This window comes from Rhinolophus sinicus, chromosome 17 (assembly GCF_057876585.1).
Source record: "Rhinolophus sinicus isolate RSI-liver-muscle chromosome 17, RSI-T2T, whole genome shotgun sequence".
NCBI lineage: Eukaryota > Metazoa > Chordata > Mammalia > Chiroptera > Rhinolophidae > Rhinolophus > Rhinolophus sinicus.
The window spans coordinates 62,483,327-62,497,689 of NC_142517.1; the positions used below are offsets into that span (position 1 = coordinate 62,483,327).

General features: G+C 40.7%; 1 protein-coding gene across 4 annotated transcripts in view; it reads right to left on the minus strand.

Moving 5' to 3' along the window:
- Nucleotides 1-339: 339 nt before the first annotated feature.
- CD86 (CD86 molecule) overlaps nt 340-14,363 on the minus strand; it is an 80,561-nt gene continuing 66,537 nt past the window's right edge. For 2 of the 4 annotated variants that reach the window (XR_012495970.2, XR_012495960.2), the window contains 2 exons: nt 7,510-9,018; nt 340-2,073 (listed from right to left, as the gene is read on the minus strand). The gene's annotated coding sequence lies outside the window, so the exon portion shown is untranslated. The remainder of the gene's footprint in view (nt 2,074-7,509; nt 9,019-14,363) is intronic. The other 2 variants (XM_019714047.3, XM_019714041.3) reach the window with 1 other exon arrangement.

Here is a 14,363-nt window from a genome sequence, read left to right on the forward strand (position 1 = left end):
AAAAGTTAGAAAAAATGGACAACTTTCTAGAAAAATATAAAAGCCAATAACTCTGTAAAAACATGTAGTCAGAGAAATGCAAATTAAAACCATAAACGAAATACTAACAGTGTCTGATAATGCCAAGAGTTGACAAAGATGTAAAGCAGTAGAAATTGTCATAGCTGTTGGTGAGAATTTAAATTGTCACAACCACTTTGGAAAATAGTCTGGCTTTCTCTAACAAAACAGAAGCTAAGCATATCCCATGACCTTATGTGTGACCCCTAGAGACACTTGTGTACATGTGTACAAGGACATGTGTATAAGAATGTGTTAAGAAAACAAAATTCAACTGAGTAAATTTGAAGATCTAATTCACTTTATTGGGTGATTCATGAATTAGGCAGCATCCCATTTAGCAAGCAGGAAGGTGCTCTGAAGAGTTGTACAAAGTGGAAGATTTTTATAGGCAGAAAGAGGGCGGGGCAAGGGAGCTATTTGCAAAAAAGAAAGCATTGTTTCAGGCCTAGTCATCTTTTTGGGGGGAGTGAGAATGGCAGGGGTCTTATTGTGTAAATTACCTTACTAGTGCTAATAAGGAAATTTCAAATTAACTGTTTAAAGTTCACATTTCTGGGAGAGGTTGAATACTGCAATTACGTTTCAGTTTGCTATCATAAGGGCTATCATCTTGGGCCTGTTATTTCCTTTTTAACAATTTCCCCCTTTTTAATCTCTCAGCCTGAGACATGTGACAAAAAATTAAGGCATTAGTGTTAGTCTCAGCTATGGCTAGGTAGGTCTTGCAGCTTTTGTGGATCCTCTGTGTGGTATTCGTAGGTCACAATATTTTGCTAAATCTTGGAACACTCTCAGGCCAAGACCCCCAGGTTCACAACTTTCAAGGCTGTCGCTTTCTCTTGTTCCCTCTTAAGCACTCCAATCCTAGGGAGATCATTTGCTTAGTAGTTAGCAGCTGTGAACATGTATTTAAACTTCCCTGAAGTGTTAATCCAGGTACAGCTGGTGATGTTGGCCGCAGCAGACATCTCCTTGCTCAGCTAAAAGATAATCAGGGGTTATTCCATTATCAAGAACAACTTTGGCCAGAGAATCTAAGGATTTGGGGATGTAGCTATTGCTTTAAAGCAGATTCTGCAATATTTTCAAGAGCTAAGGAGAGTTTCCTTATGATAGACTCATTTGTATTTATTCCTGACTAGGGAAGTATGGATCTGCCAAAGGAAGTGAATCCTTTCTAACTTGACACTGTAAATTCAGGGGCGTTGACCAATGAGCAGTTTCAGTTCATCTGTGAACAGTTAGGGGCACAGTTAGATAAGCTAAGAGGCCTTGCCTGGTTGTGTACCAGCTATCTAGCATTCATAGGCCCAAGGAGAATGATAGCCACCACAGACAAAGATAAATCCTGTTGGGCACAAACCATTTCACCAAGGTGGCACTGTGAATGGACTTATTCACAGGAATTGCTGCATTTACCTGTTTAAGCCAGGGGTCAGTCAAGTTTTTAGTGTATATAGGAAGAGAATGTCCTAGCCTGAAACAAAGAGTCATCCTAAATGCCTTGTAAAGATGGTGCTGCTGTTGAGCTCTCTTAGTGAGTGGGGACAAATCTGAGCTAGATAATTATGGATAAATCGGAATCTTTGACAACTTGACCAATAGGAAATGTTACCTCCTTGAGCAATAGCCTGGGAGAAACAGATGATGGTGTTATCTTTCCAGGCCAATGTTAGAGTAAAGGAAAGGAAAGGAGAAAGTGTTTCATGTTTAGTTAAGGTTGGAGTCTTGATACTCCGTCTTGGGTGGAAGCAGTCTTCCCTTCTTCATCAATTTGATTTGGACGTCTCTAGCATCTACAGGACCAGATGTCAGGTACAGCCTGAGAGGTGTATCCATGACTCAATGTTTTCTAGTTGTAGCATGCCAGTGGTCAGGAGTACTTGGTAAGGGTCTTTCCAATGGGGCTCGTGGGCTGTCTTCCCCTGATGATACTTTCAGAATACTGTCACCAGGCTCTAGACTGTAATGAATACAATCCTTCGAATTGGGATCTGGGGAAGTTTTCACCTGTTGATGATAGGTGTGAGCATAAGACATAAAGGCTTACAGTAGCTGGTCATACCTGTTTCCCCGAAAATAAGACCTAGCTGGACAATCAGCTCTAATGCATCTTTTGGAGCAAAATTTAATATAAGATCTGGTATTATATTAATTATATTTATTATATTATATTATATTAATTATATTATATTGTATTACATTGTATTATATTATATTATATTAGACATGGTCTTATAGTAAAATAAGACCAGGTCTTATATAAATTTTTGCTCCAAAAGATGCATTAGAGCTGATTGTCCAGCTAGGTCTTATCTTGGGGGAAACATGGTACTAGCATGAGTCAACAAGGCATCAGCAGAAGGCTGTATTCCATAACCCTGACCATTTAATTTACAGCCACTGTTTACCCATCTTAATCTTCTACTTCTGGAGCAGACTGTTGCCATGTTGTAAGAACATCAGGATGGCAAAAGTCTGGCAATGAAAGGTCACTGCAGGTGAACTGTGAACCACCAGACCCACACCTCTGACCCTGCAGAGATTTGCAAGACAAAGACAGTTGTATCCAGTTCCCCAAACAACTGGATTGCGGCCTGAAAACATCAAGGCACTGACGCACCATCTACCTACCTACTGTTGGAATGTTTCTTTCCCTCTGGGTACATAGTTTAGCACGGAAGAAGGCATTAAAAAAAAAAAAAAAATTCCTATCAGGCTCTGAATATTATCTTCCAATTTGACCAAATTTCTGATCAAAATGTTATTAAATCCTTTCAGATATCTTTTCAGGTTCTAGCCAGGACAGACAGTAAATATTTCTGGCAGTACTGCATAATCCCATTAACTTTAATTTTTGTTTCCCTGTGGCTGTTTAAGGGAATAATGTAGTAGTTTTCCAGAAAATTTCAGAAGAGTCCCATCAACTTTGGGATGGGCTCCTGTGTGGGGTGAGGGGGCTGTCCTTTGAAGGTAGATATGAAGGCATTCAAGAATTTGCATAGGACCTTTGAGGACAACCTCTTCTCCAGTGTCCCAGATAAATTACAACCGAGACATCAATTTCTGGGCCAGTGTTTTGATAATGGACCGTTAGGAGGGTGTAATGCAGGAGGCCTAGGTTTTGTTTTAAATACCTTTTTAAAACTATATTTTAACCTTGTACTTAATTTTCCTTAATTTAGAAAAATCATTGATTTTTTGCATTTTTTCTTTTTTCTGACATTCAATATTATTTTATATTAATTTCAGGTGTACAGCATAGTAGTTAGACAATTGTATAATTTAAGAAGTGATCCCCCTGACTAGTCTAGAACCCACACAGGAATATACATAGCTATTATCATATTATTGGCTATATTCCCTATGCTTTACATCCCCATGATTACCAATTTATACTTCTTAATGCCTTCACCTTTTTCACCCTGCCCCCAATCCTCCTCCCATTTATCACAATTAAATTTAGTAACCATCTGACACCATAGTTATTACAATATTATTGACTATACTCCTTATGCTATACCCTACATTCCCATGACTATTTTGTAACAACCAATTTGTACTTCTCAATCCCTTCCCCTTTTTCACCAGTCCCCTACACCCCCCTCCCATCTGGCTTGTCAACCATCAAAATGTTCCCTGTATGTATGAGTTTGTTTCTGCTTTGTGTGTTTGCTTATTTTGTTTTTCAGATTCCACATATAAGTGAAATCACATACATCTGTCTTTCTCTGACATACTTCACTCAGCACAATACCCTCCAGGTCCATCCATGCCACCTCAGATTACAAGAACCCATTCCTTTCCATGGCCGAGCAATATTCCATTGTATATATGTACCACCTCCTCTTTATCCATTCATCCATTGACGGACACCCAGGCTGCTTCCACAGTTTTACTACTGTAAATAATGCCGCAATGAACATATGGACGCACACATCCCCTCGAAGTAGTGTTTTTGGTTTTCTTTGGATAAATACCAGGAAGAGGGATTACTGGGTTCTTCTTTGTCTCTTGTTATAACATTTGTTTTAAAGTCAATTTTGTCTGGTATAAATATTGCTACCCCCGGTTTTTGGCTTTTATTTTCTATTTTCATGAAATAACTTTTTCCATCCCTTTACTTTAAGTCTGTGTGTGTCTTTCAATCTGAAGTGAGTCTTTTGTAGACAGCATATGTAAGGGTTTTGTTTTCTTACCCATTTAGCCACCCTATGCTTTTGATTAGAGCATTTAATTCATTTACATTGAAAGTAATTGTTGATAGATATGTGGTTATTGCCATTTTATTATTCATGTATATATTTTTTCTGTCTTAAAGAATTCCCTCTAAGATTCCTTGTAATACTGGTTTGGTGTTGATGAACTTCTTTAGCTTTTTCTTGTCTGGGAAGCTCTTTATCTGTTCTTCGATTTTAAATGATAGCCTTGCTGGGTAGAGTAATCTTGGTTGTAGGTACTTGCTTTTCATCACTTTGAATATTTTGTGCCAATTCCTTCTGGCCTGCAAAGTTTCTATTGAGAAATCAGCTGACAGTCTTATGGGAGCTCCCTTGTAGGTAGCTAACTGTTTTTCTCTTGCTGTCTTTAGGTTTCTCTCTTCATTTTTAACCTTTGCCGTTTTAATTATAATGTGTCTTGGTGTGGGCCTGTTTGCGTTCATCTTTTTTGGGATTCTCTGTGCTTCCTGTGCTTGTATGTCTATTTCCTTTGCCAGGTTAGGAAAGTTTTCAGTCATTATTTCTTCAAATAAGTTCTGAATCTCTCTCTTTCCCTACTCGTACACCTATGATGTGAATGTTGCTATGCTTGATGTTGTCCCAGAGTTCTCTTAAACTATCCTCATTTTTTGGATTCTTTTTTCTTTTTACTGTCTGGTTGGATGTTTTTTGCTACCTTGTCTTCCAAATCACTGATTCGATCTTCTGCTTCATCTAGTTTGCTGATGATTCCTTGTAGTGCATTCTTCATTTTAGTTATGTATTCTTCACTTCTGAGTGGTTTTTATGGTTTCTATGTCCTTTTTTTATGCTTGCTCCCTCTTTGTTGAAGTTCTCACTAAGTTCCTTGAGCAGCCTTATAATCATTGTTTTAAAGTCTGCATCTGGTAGGTTGCTTGCTTTCATTTCATTTAGTTCTTTATCTGGAGTTTTCTTCTGTTCTTTCATTTGGGATATATTTCTTTTCCTCCCCCTTTTTGCTGCCTCTCTGTGTTTGTTTCTTTGCATTAGGTAGATCTGCTATGTCTCTCAGTCTTGCCAGGTGGCCTTATGTAGTAGATGTCCTGTGGGATCCAGTGGCCCAGTCTCCCTGGTCACCTGAGCTGGGTGCTCCAGGTGTGTCCTTTGCATGGGTTGTGTGTGCCTTCCTGTTATAGTTGAGCCTTGATTGCTGTTGGCTCATCAGTGGGTGGTATTGACCCTCAGGCTGAATGGCAGTGGGGTTTGGCCACATTCACAGCTTACGGGCTGCTGTGGGAGGGGCTTACCCTATGGAGTGGGATTCACTCTAGTGGGCTCTGGTGCCTGTTGAGACCGACCTTTGGCTATGCCACTTGTGGGGCTAATTGGGTGGTGCTCTGTTGTGGTCTGAAGCCAACCTCCAAGTATGTTGGTTCTGGGGCCTCTCATGAGGGTTCCAATGCAGGGTCAGGTCTGCCATGATCTGTGACCAGCCATTGAGAACCTGGTAGGACCTACAAAGTGATCCACAGTTGGTTGCTGCCTGTGCTGGACCTGGAGGCTCGTGGGACAGGACACACTATGAACCGAGGATGGCTGCCATCAGTACTGGGTCTGGTAGCTCTGTAAAAATCCAGGATACTCCAAGGCCTGCTGCAACCTGCTGGCTCAGCCACTGATAAAGCCTCCTGTAGTAAGGAGCTGGGTGTGGTGGCATGTCAGTGAGTCACCTGGGTGGAGCAATCAGAGCTCACCAGACCAATTCAGATTCTCATTCAGATTTGGCCATGGGCATGGGAAAGAGGCTCAGGAAAGATGGCACCCACCTGCTGGCTGCATGGGAGAAGGGCCCTACACAGGGAACATGGCAACTGTCCCTCCAGTCCTTGCCCAGAGGTCACACAACTCAGTCTCCTCCCATATGTCCCCAATCACTGCCCCTCTGCTGCAGCCCAGGATGAGTGCCTGCATGGGCCATTTAAGAAGACATCTGGGTTACCTGAAGCCTTCCATCCACCCGGACAGTTGGAATTCCCACTATTTTTCACTGACAGATGTTTTGGGGGCTCCTTTTCCTGGCACCAGTACTCCGAGCTAGGGAACCTGGTTTGAGGCTGGCGTCCCTTGCTCCTCCAGGGGAAACCTCTGTGGCTGAGATATCTTTCCCGATTTTCAACTGCCACATGAGGGTGTGGGACCAACCCATTTTGAGCCCCTCCTACCAATCTTGACGTGGCTTATTCTTTATATTCTTAGTTATAAAACTTCTGTTCAGCTAGACTTCAGGTGTTTCTCCAGGTTGACTGTTCTATAATTTAGTTGTAATTTTGATGTGTTCACAGGATGAGGCAAGCACAGCATTTATCTATGCCACCATCTTGGTTAGATCTCTTAAATACCTTTTGTGTCTTTAATTTTTTTTATTATTAGCCTGTTGCAATGAATCTTTCAATGTAGGTTATTTTGGAATCTAGAAACCTTTGGTAAGCTTCTGCATACCAATTAAAGTAGGCATCCCATTTATTTTTGTTCAACTGGGATCCTTTTCTCTCAAGTTCATTTCGTAAATGAACAATTCTGCCTGATTGGAATGTTCCCCTTAATGACCATCATTAATACTTTGTCATTTTGCTACATATCTGCAGCATTTGGGACTGTAGTTGTTAAACAGGTGTGCCAGAAGGTGGCAGGCTCAAATTTTGGGATATAAAGAATCCCATTTTTCTTCACATTTATCTATACAAAATAAGGCAAACAGACATGTGCACCTTAATATATTGGCAGTAACCAAGAGATGTTACTGCATCATGGACAAAAGAAGGCTGCGTGCACACCACCAACAATTCCTGTGGAATCATGGACTGGGGAAAGAATTGAACCAGCAAACCCCAGGAATGGGAACTGTGGACTGCTTCTACAAAAACTGCAGCTGCCACTTCACCAACAGTTCCCAACATAGACTCTGGGGAAGGATTCCAAACAATTGGGAATTGCAGACTAAACCCAGTTTCTAGTGTGGAGTCTGGGAATAGAACCAAGGGCTGGGCTTTTCTGCTATATCAGCAATAACCAAGAGATGTTACTGTCCTGGCAATTGCCTTCTGAAAGGCTAGGTGCTTTGCTCTGGGGAGAATCATCTGCCAGCTCAACTGGGCTCCAGGCAAAACCGTCCACCAGCTCAATCTGATCTGTTTTGTAAAGGAAAAATCAATTAGATCAGGAGCTTAAATGCAAAGAGTGGAGCTCAAAACCGAGAGGAACTTACAAATGACCCTAGATATGGTGAGAATGACTATGGCCTCCAAAGGGTTTGTGGGTGCCATCCCTGTGTTCCTTGTCCCTGAAGCTGCTGGAAGTCTCCTTTGATCTCATCACTGCCACCAAATCTGTTAAAAAAACAAAATTCAACCAAGTAAATTTGAAGATATAATTGGCTTTATTAGGTGATTCATTACTTGGGCGTTGTACAAAATGGAATGTTTTTATAGGCAGAAAGAGGGTGGGGCAAGGGAGTTATTTGCAAAACAACAGAAAGGATTGTTTCAGGTGGGTGATCTTTATTGGGGGGGCAAAGGGAATGACAGGGGTCTTATTATGCAAATTACCTTACTAGAGGTAATCAGGAAATTCCAGATTAACTGTTTAAAGTTCACATTTCTGGCAGAGGTTGAATATTGCAATTAAGTCTTGGTTTGCTATCATGGGGATTAATGACTCCCTTTTTATAGCCCCCATTTACTGTCCTGTTATTTCTTTTTTAACAAATATTAACAACAGTATTCTTCATAATAGCCCCAAGTTGGAAAAAAATTCAACTGTCCATCAAAAATAAGTGGATTCTCCAAATCATGCTGAGTAAAAGAAGCCATGCACAAAAGCACACATACTATGATTTATAAACTAATCTTTAATGACAAAAAGCAGATCAACAGTTGTCTAGGGGCCAAGGATGGAAGGAGAAATTGACTGCAGAGGGCATGAAGGATCTTTTGGGGGTGAAGGAAATGTTCTGAATTTTGGTTTTGGTAGCAGCTTCATGGGTGTATAAATATGTCAAAATGCATCTAATTATACATTTTTACATGGGTATAGTTTGTAAATTACACAAATTGATTTAAATAGTACATGGAGAAACAAATTATAGGATCAGGGCTGACCACATAATTTGTCAAGCCTAGTACCAAATAAAAATTTGGGTACCTTGCTCCAAAAGGAGGGAAAAAGCGTTTTCCTTTCTTCTGTGGTCTCTCTTCACGTGTCATGGTGCTTTTGATATGCTATTTAATATCATGCTTCATGGGGCTCAGGAATACTCCTGGGGCAAGCGTAGGTCCTCCCAGGCACTTGGGGAACCCACCTCATGACTCCACACCAGTGCAGTCATGAAACTCATCAAATGCTGGGTTACCCCTCCCACCAGCTGCCAGACCTAGACTCAGAAAGAGAAGCTATTCATCTCCCCTTCCCATGGGCCACCCACCACTCCAACTCACAGAGTATTGCAACCTCTATGCCTGGACATGCTAGGTTCCTAGCACAGGTGGATGAAAGGCTCGCACCCGCCTCCCACCCCTCCCACCCAAATCAATTCAGAATTTGCTATGGTGTTGCCAGCCTGGACCAGGGACTGATCCATATTACACCCCAGGTACACCCTCTCTGTGTCTTCACACAGACCCTCAACAGGGCACAGGGCAGCAGCAGGTGCTGGATGGGGATGCAAGGGAGACACCCAGAAGGAGGTTCCAGGGGTGGGGAGTGGTTGACCGAGAACCTATTCCAGGAAAATAGTAGGAGGTAGGATCACTTTTGAGCCAAAGCTCCAAGACCCCAGCAAATGCTGCACTGTTCAACTGGACTTTCATAACAAAACTCAAATTCAAAGATAAAGTTATTAAACTAAGAACAGGCCCTTCTGAGTGTGGAGCCATGTATGACTCTCCTGGTTACACGGCTCATTAAGTCTATCCTATATAGCATATTCATACAATGCAATAATATGGAGCAATTAAAATTAAGGTGCTATATAACAGGCATCCAAATTGGAAAGAAGTAAAATTGTCACTATTTGTAAATGACATTATATTACATATAGAAAACCCCAAAGACTACACCAAAAAACTAATAGAATAAATTAATTCAGTAAAGTTACAGTACATAAAATCAATATACAAAAATCTGTTGCATTTCTATATCCTAATAATGAAATATCAAGCAGAAATTAAGAAAACAATTTCATTTACAATTGCATGAAAATAAAATACTTAGGAATAAATTTAACCAAGGAGGTAAAAGGCCTGTACACTGAAAACTACAAAACATTGATGAGAGAAATTAAAGAAGCCACAGATTTTCCATGCTTATGGATTGGAAGAATTAATACTGTTAAAATGTCTATACTACTCAAAGCAATTTACAAATTCAATGAAATCCCTATCACTATTCCAATGGCATTTTTCACAGAAATAGAACAAACAATCCTAAAATTCACATGGAACTGTAAAAGATCCCAAATAGCCTAAGCAGTCTTGAGGAACAACAAAGTTGGAGGCATCATACTCTCTGATTTCAAGTATATTACAAAGCTACAGTAATCAAAACAGTATGGTATTGGCATAAAAACAGACACATAGATCAATGGAACGGAATACAGAGCCCAGAAATAAACCCACATATATAAGGTCAATTAATGTACAACAAAGGAGCCAAAATATACAATGGGGAAAGGACAGTCTCTTTAATAAATTGTGTTGGGAAAACTGGACAGCCATATGCAAAAGAATAAAACTGGACCACTATCTTACACCATACACAAAAATTAAGTCGAAATGAATTAAAGATTTGACTGTAAGACTTAAAACCATAAAACTCCTAGAAGAAAATGTAGGTGTTAAGCCCCTTAACACAGGTCTCGGTGATGCTTTTTTGACCAAAAGCAAAGGCAACAAGAGCAAAAATAAACAAGTGGGACTACATCAAACTAAAAAACTTCTACACAGCAAAGGAAACCATCAACCCAATGAAAAGGCCACCTACTGAATGGGAGAAGATATTTGCAGGTCATATATCTGATATGGGACTAAGATCCAAACTATATAAAGACCTCATAAAACTTAATAGCAAAAAACCCCGAACATTTCAATTAAAAAATGAGCAGAGAATTTGAATAGACATTTTTCCAAAGAAGACATACAGGTACATGAAATGATACTTAGCATCACCAATCATCAGGGAAATGCAAATCAAAACCAAAATGAGATACCACCTCACACCTTAAAGAATGACTATTATCAAAAAGAGAAGAGATAACAAGGATGTAGAGAAAAGGGAACACTTGTGCCCTGGTGGGAATGTAAATTGGTGCACCCACTATGGAAAACAGTATGGAGGCTCCTCAAAAAGTTAAAAATAGAATTAACATATGATCCAGCAATTCCACTTCTGGATATTTACCTCAAAGAAAATGAAAGCACTAATTAGAAAAGATACATGCACCCTCGTGTTTATTGCAGGATTATTTACAATAGCCAAGACATGGAAGCAACCTAAGTGTCCATCAACAGATGATTGGATAAAGAAGTTGTGAGATATATATATATATTTATATATATATGTGTGTGTGTATGTATTCAGCCATAGAAAAAATGAAATCTTGCCATTTGCATTAACATGGATGGAATTTGAGGGCCTTATCCCAAAGACAAATACCACATGATCTCAGTTTTATGTGGAATCAAAAACAAACAAGCACAAAAACCAAGCACAAAGATACATAGATACAGGGAACACGCTGCTGGTTGCCAGAGGACTGGGGGCCTAGGAGTGTGGTGCGGGTGCAAATGGGTGAAGGGACTTAAAAGGTACAAACTTCCAGTTATAAATAAATTAGTCATGGGGATGTAACGTACAGCACAGTGACTATAGTTAGACTACAGTTAATAATACTGTATTGCAAATTTGAACGTTGCTAAGGGAGTAGATCTTAAAGTTCTCCTCACAAGCAAAAACAATTCTGTAACGAAGGATGGTGGTGCATGTTGAGTAGACTGATTGTTGTGACCATTTTGCAATACATACATGTATCACGTGTATCAAATCATGGTGTACACAGTGATTGTGAAACTAATATTTCTGAAACTAATACAACGTTGTATGTCAATTATATACCTCAGTAAAAAGATGTAAAAATTAAAATGAAGATGCTATTGGTACACACACAATACGTAGAAATCTCACAAACACATTATTAAGTGAAAGAAGTTAGTCACAAACACAAAAACCATACAATACAAATCTTTGAAAACTGAGGCAAATTAAACTATATTGTTTAGGGTGCTGACTTAGGTTGGAAAACAATAAATCAAACAAGAAAAGGGAGATTCACAAAGGTAGAATAAAGACGACCTCTGGGGCGAATAGTGGGCTTGTGAGCTCAGTATCCTTTTCATGTGTTCTTGATCCTTTTTAATTATATATATTAAGGAGGACCCCTGATGGTAGCCCATCTCCTCGCCCCGTTCTATGAGCCACCCGTAGGTATCTCTGTAGGTTAGCCAGCCCCTGGCTGCTTATTTCCCATTACATTAATTATGCCCATTACCTCTAATGTTTAAGTGCTACCCCTGGCCTCTGGTTATTCCAGAATCTTGTCATCCCTGTTGATACTGTAAAGCCCACTTCTGTAACAGCATCTTCTGCTGTCCGTCCTGGCCCACAAACAACAGATTTTACGGGACCTTGAACAATGTATGAAAGTCCCTCTCTCACCAGCATATTTCTTACCGCTTTGACCAATGAAGTATCTCCCAGGCCCTCCTGAGAAACATAGACAGTGGTAGGGTTTCCAGGTGTATGTATGCCCATTCCAGCCTTCCCACTTCTCTAAGCCTTGTGAGCCTTTACTGCACAGTTTGCCATAGCAGATCTGGCCCTTCTACTGCATTTACTACGGGGCCTGTTTTGTTCCAATCTTCAAGCACCATCCCAGTAGTGTATTAGAAGTATCACACAGGTCCCTTTTGCAGGCAGGTGTTAAATCCCTTATTTAGATTTTTCCCCGCCCACCTCCCTTGATCCAGCACCCCCAGGAGTCACTCACAGGCCTACTTCCCCAGTTCCTGCTGGTATGTGCTAGCCAAGTCCTGCAGCTCTATTTTCTCTCATTCCTGAGCAAGCCTGGTACTGTCCCAGTCAGGTTTTGCTGGGACTTGACCTTAACTAAGCACCTAGTAGCCAGTGGGAGGTGGGGGAAGACTGTGAAGAGGGCAAGGAGAGACTTGAAAATAGAGTTACCAGTTTTAGCAAATAAAATACAGGATTAGGATACTATAAAATATTCATTGTTTATCTGAAAGTCAAATTTGACTGTGCGTCTTGCACTTTATCTACTAGCAACCCTACCTGTAAAGCACAGCCTCATTTGTGACCTCTTTATAGCCATTAAGCAGCAGAAGGGCTCTGTCTTCCAACAAGAGTAAATCTGGTCACTTCTGCAGGCCCAGAGGGCTTAGGCGATTCAAAGTTCTCATTAAATCCTCAGCCTAATCTTCAGCTGTGTCTTCCTCTGGCTGCAGGAAATGAGCATCTTTTCAAATGCAGTCAGGGGGATATCTGGCTGGTTCACTGCTGAAAGTTGTTGGTTAATAGAGCTGTGATTTTTCTTTCTGCCAAGAATCCATAGTGATTACCAAGAACGATTGGATCCCACAGTCCTTCCTTCCCACAGTGGCTATTGCTCCCTTCCTTTCAATGGCCTGACACAGTCATTCCTAAACTTTGTCAGCACAACGGCTTCTAAAAACACGGGCATCTGTGTCCTACCCCCAACAATTGTGATGTAATTAGTCTTAGGTAGGGTCTGAGTGTAGGAATTTTTAAGACATTTCCAAGTGACTTTCATGCTAGGACATTGTACCAGTTAGTTCATCCCCTTGTACCTCTATCCCATTACAGCTCACCACAGGTAAGTCTTAGTAATCACCTCCCACAACATCCAGGCAGTATAAAAACCTACCTCCCATTGTCATCCAACTGGTGAGGAATCCAACTATAAAATCTCACCCTTAGGTTTTACTTCCTAGGACCCTTCCTGGTGACAACTGGCTTGTGTAGGGTTCTGTAGAAGCAGAGCTGAAAACAGAATCTTATCCAAGTGACTTGCCAGGAATGCTCTCAGGAAAAGAGTGAAGCAGTCAGGAATAGGGTAGGAAGAAAACCAGCAAGGATGTGGTCTAGCTGGAGACTCTGATCTGAGGTGAAGAGGTCTAGAAACCAAATTATGCTACAGAGTTAGCCCTATTTGGAGGCAAGGGGCCAACCTTTTGTACCCATATATCAGATAATTATTGGCTGACACCTGTCCCTGGAAGGGGTGACAGAGGGCTGGAGGAAAGCTTCTTAGCCAGGGCCAGGACTAGGGTGAATGAACAGGGTAAAATTTGAGGGCTGCCAAAAAACTCAGTAATCTATTTTAATGCAATATTTTAAATAAGTTAAAGGTAATCCAAAAAGTCATGATACACAAAATCAAATTTTAAATAAAGATAGAATTAGGAGAGGAGGTTCCTATGTGACTAAGGGCAAATCTCAGACAGAGTGCAGCTGCGGATTATCAGTCAACACTGAGATCATCTGGAGAATGGGTGCATTGGCTAAGGTAGAGGGGACCTGGGTGAGGCACCAACCACAAGTTTGGTTTCACTCCATTCCCCTAGAATTTGGGGGAGGGAGCAGGGGAGAACAATACTTGGGCCAACTGTTTAATAAAGTCAAAAATTCCTGGCTGTAGTGATTGCTTTAGGGGTGAATTTGTGACCCAAACAAGCCCAACCTGCATTCTCTCAAGGATATTTCTGCTGGAGGTACAGAGAAGATGCTCTGGACAACATAAGCTGGAGCTGCTTGTGGCCATCTTTCCCAGCTGTGTGGAAGGAATCTGCCTGTAATAGGAAAGGAGATCAACATGCAAAGAAAATCTAAACCAAAAATAAAGCTACAGAGAGAAAGAGAGTGGTCTGAAAACATTGATTGTGCATTTGGACTCAGCTGGGCCCAGGCTTTTCTGTTCTATGACGTACCAATGAGGAATATTTTTGTTGTCTAGAACAGAAAGTCTGACTT